General features: G+C 33.0%; 1 long non-coding RNA gene across 1 annotated transcript; it reads left to right on the forward strand.

The window, feature by feature from the left end:
• The first annotated feature begins 634 nt into the window (after positions 1 to 634).
• Positions 635 to 2,509, forward strand: LOC147410010 (uncharacterized). Its single transcript, XR_015170211.1, has 3 exons — positions 635 to 1,139; positions 1,878 to 1,935; positions 2,084 to 2,509. It is a non-coding gene; the product is annotated as an uncharacterized LOC147410010 (long non-coding RNA).
• Positions 2,510 to 4,605: the final 2,096 nt, after the last annotated feature.

Consider the following 4,605-nt stretch of genomic DNA (forward strand, 5'->3'; position numbering starts at 1 on the left):
AGTTATAATGCTTCCATTAGGATTTAACCTCGAAAAAACCTTCCTCTATTGTTGGTCTCTCCAGTGAAAGAGAAGAAAGAAATTTTTTTTTTTTTTTTTTATCCTCAAAATACCTAGAGAGAGAGAGAGAGAGAAGAGACTAATTTTTTCCCCCAAAAAAGTTTTAAAAGTAAGACTTGTTCTATAGATATTTGATTTATCCAATTTCAAAAGGCCCAAATACCTAGTTTTCCAAAAAAGAAAACTTTATAAAAATTATGTAAATGAAAAATGTTAGTATTGTTTCTTTTTGGTCTCCATAGAAATGAAAAATATTTTTCGTATATGTTTTATAAAAATATTTAAAAATTCAATTCCATGGTTGAAATGGATAATCCTTAGGCTTTGGAAGGTAAGCTAGAGGTACTAAAACTTATAGCATCTGTAAACTAAATTATCACAATTAAGTGAAATATTAGTAGATTTTCCACATCCCATCTCCATTTCTTTTTTGACCAAATTATATAGGCTGCGAGTAATCCTTCCTTATATCATGTTCTCTTAATTGTTTTATTAATGTTTTTAAGTAATCTTTGACTAAGCAATTCATTTTAGTAATTAATGCTTGGTTGAATTTCTTTATGTAGGAGGATTAGTAACATAAATGGCACAAGAAATGTCTTTCCACCACTAAGTAACTTGTTAAACATGACTAGCCTATGAGTTGAATGCTTATATAGAGTACTACCAAACATTGTTGTTGAACATGTTTTGGATTTAGTATTTTAATTTTTTTTTCAGTTACATAATTTATTAAGAGATCTAAGACACCAAATCTTGATCTAGGTATCCAAGATTTTTAGACTTTCATGGTTTAGAGCTCAGAATAGATACCAATATCTCTATTAGTTTTGACCCTTTTGTTGTTTTCTTCTATTTTGGTGAGGTTCTACATTAGAGAGAGAAAAATGTTGGCAGGACATGGGCTGTTGTACCCAATTCTTGGTTTTACATCTTGTGTTGCCTTCATTTACATGTCTTTTGAGGACTTGAGATTTGATTATTTTAAAGAACCTGAGATGGGTTTTGTGGGAAGGAATGGGACACAATTCATGGTGGATGGGAAGGCATTCTATGTGAATGGGACACAACTGATCAAGGTAACTGAAATAAGTTCTTCTATAAATGGAGATATTGTTGTTTGTTATTTATCAAAAAATATATATAGTAACTACAAATTAAATTGTTGAGTGTGCCATTGTATAGTAACTGTCATGCACTTATTTGGGTAGCATTCTTTTTTTTTCCTATCTGTATGATTGTGTAAATACTTCCAGTGTTGGTAGAGTTGACCTTGTTAGTTGTGCCATATTTTTGGGTGAAAAAATACTTCAAGTGCTGGCAATTTGTTATGCTTTTTCTTTGCAAGCCTTTAGGCTTTAAAATCTCAAGAGATAGCTAAGGGTTCTTACATTAGACAGGGCTAGGCTTTAAAATCTCAAACAACGTTAAATTTAAGTTTTCCACGATGTCCTATTTTCCTTAGAGTTGGCCATGCAATCAAACACGCCCTTAAGAAAAGCAAGATTAAGTTAAAAATGCTGGACATGGATATGGCTCCCATTTAAAGTGTCCAGGTAATGTAAACTTTAGAAGACATGGTAATGTTTTGAGTTGTGTATTTTTTCCTATCTTAGCTTATCTACTACACTCTCTTAGTTGTATTTTCAATTAACTAATGATGTATGATGTGTACACTTTAAGCTGGCAAGCTGAAATTAGGAGATTTCAATCCATATTGGTTTGGGCTTTCCTTTCACTCTTGTATAATCTTCAATATAAAGATTTATTTCTACTAATTTTCACTTTGCAATGGGTGCATGAGTTTGGAATTACAGCTGCACACTCAATGTTCAATCAGGTATTCTTGTTCATCAATGTTCAGCTATTCAATAGGTAAATTGGTTCAACTCGTATTTTCTTGTTGATCCCATTAAATCTGTTATGTAGTATTTTAGCCAAACAAAAATGAGTATAACTATGTTGCTCTTGTCACCGTGTCCTTATTTACATTCTTTTCATTTTCCTCAATCTTCTTTTGCAGCGTTTGTGCTGCTCACCCAATGATGTGGAGTATGTAAAAGCAGGCTTATCCTATTTAGAAAAATTGTGCATTGAAGTAACTGATGAGGTATCATGAATCAATCCCTTTATTCTGTTTATTGTCAGTTGTAGTTTTTTTTTTTTTTTTTTTTTTTTTTGTAAAACCCTTTTCTTACTAACATAATAAGATTGTGAGCCTTACTAAGGAGGTTGTTTTGCTCAAATGGATTACCACATGAGAAATTCAAAACCATAGCCCTCTAAGTTTCATCGAAATACAAGAATCTCACTCCCAAATACTATCGAATCCTATCAAACTCTCCTCAATTACTAATCCAACTTGTGTTGTCCATGTTGGACAAGTCCCATAAGAGAAATTAGTATATGAATCGATCTTCAACTTATTATTTCTTTTGAAATTTATAATCCTGGTACCATTAATCTATTCCCTGTCAATCTACCTATAGAGGTAAAGTACTTGAAGTTCCTTGCTACCTATAATAACAATAGTTTTATGTGTTATTATTATTGCCAACATCATCATTATTTCTCTATTGGCCCTAGTGTTATTTAGAATTTCTATTTCTTTTGTTTCTGAAGGTTATATATTGTCATTCAAATATTTCACTAGAAGATATTTGTAAGATTGTGCAATTCTGCATCATATCTTTGCTTGAAACTATGGGTTGCAAGTACAATTTGACCTTCTCATATAAAATGTTTAACTAGTGCTGCTTGACTCACTAGAATATATTCTAGACTTTGTGTAGGCTACATCTTGAATGAATATATTAACACAATTAAGTACATATATTCTAGACATGTATGATTCATTATCTCCATTGATTTTTGTTCCATGTGTAAAGTGAGTAGGGAACCTGTGGATCTTATTTGACACCTAAAATCCTATCTTCAAACCTTACATCATTGCTTTTTTCACTCTTTCTTCAAAATGTCAAACCAAACCGCGAATCAGTACAAAGTGAACCAGTTCGCAGTTGGGTCCTATAAGTTTGGGAAATACAGCAAGTTCTAACATAACTTGAATTTTTTGGTGATTTATCTCCTTGTTTTCAAACTGATGACATGCCCCACTTGGGTGCAGAAGCACCTCTACTTTCAACTAAAATGCATTTTGGTGTCAGTTGTGTTGTTTGAGTGCTCACCTTGATTATGCAAGGGGTTAGTGAAACTAACATTTTTTTTTTATATTTCAATTGTGTTGTATATAGATGATGGAAAACATGCTCTTACGAGAGGGAGACACTGTGTGAGTTAAAAACGCGACTCTCCCAAAGGGAATATATGTGAAACTGCAGCCCCACACAAAGGACTTCTTAGATATTTCCAACTCAAAAGCCATGTAAGTATATGTTTCTTTTGATTAACCAAATGTTGGACATTGGAGCTCATATGTGATTATTTGGGTCATTTGATGACGAGGAAATCCCACCTTTGTATTTATGTTCCCCCCCACCTTTTAATTGCTTCTACTGAAAAATTTTGTGATTTCTTTTTCTTCAATTCAGCTCATTCCTAATTCTTTGAACACACTTTCCGAGTTCATAAACCGCATGGAGCTGGTTTTATCAGTCGATGGTAATAACTTCAAACATGTTACCAAATGAACTTCTAATAGGAGTAAGATGTTATTGTTAGACTCGGGAACATGTCCTCCATAGAGTCAAGAATGTTGAATGGCATTTGAGAGATTTGTGTGTTGAGTCCCGACCATCCAATCATCTTGACCTCGGGGCGACAGTCTACCCTGGCTGACTGAATCACTTCTACTTATCTGTTGGTTAACATAATCCTCTTTTTCTTTTCTTTTTTATATACAAATTTTTTTTTTGATTTGATTGATGCAGGGAATCAAGCATCTCCTTCAACAACCAATATTCGAGATCAACCAATATTGTGAGTTGGAAGTGGAAGCTGGGAAGAATGTCATTGAAGAGTGTGACAGTGAGGTAAACTCTTCACTGAATGTTGTCAGTTGTTTCCATATTAATATATGTTTCTTTTAATGCCTATGTTGAAACATGTAATTATATGTTAAAAAAAAGGTTATCATATTAAATTGTCACCGCCATAAATAAAATATATATATATATTATGATGTCACCAGTCGTCACTGGCCATGTATTATTTGCAGAACTAATGATCTCAGTTTCAGTAGTCATTAGTATCAGTTTATGAAGTGGAACCAATGTGGACCTCTGAATCTGTATATTATTTTGATAATTTTCTCTTGATTTTTTTGTGTATCAAACTGATTGGGTACATAGACTTCTAGATCTGTTTAGATGATTGGCAGATCTGCCTAGGGTGTGCAATTGAAGATGGCCATTTTTGGTTACTGCATATGTATTTATGAATATTCTAAGACAATTGGGATAGGCTTTTAGCTATGTTAGCTCCTAACACAACTAATGAACAACTTACATTTCTTGGGTTCCATATATGCATTCTCTTGGTAGCATGATTTGTGCTAGTGTCTACACCCGTCCAAACATTTCACAT

The sequence above is a fragment of the Akebia trifoliata genome, chromosome 2 (genome assembly GCF_017979445.1).
Source record: "Akebia trifoliata isolate Shusen 1 chromosome 2, ASM1797944v1, whole genome shotgun sequence".
Taxonomy (NCBI): Eukaryota; Viridiplantae; Streptophyta; class Magnoliopsida; order Ranunculales; family Lardizabalaceae; genus Akebia; species Akebia trifoliata.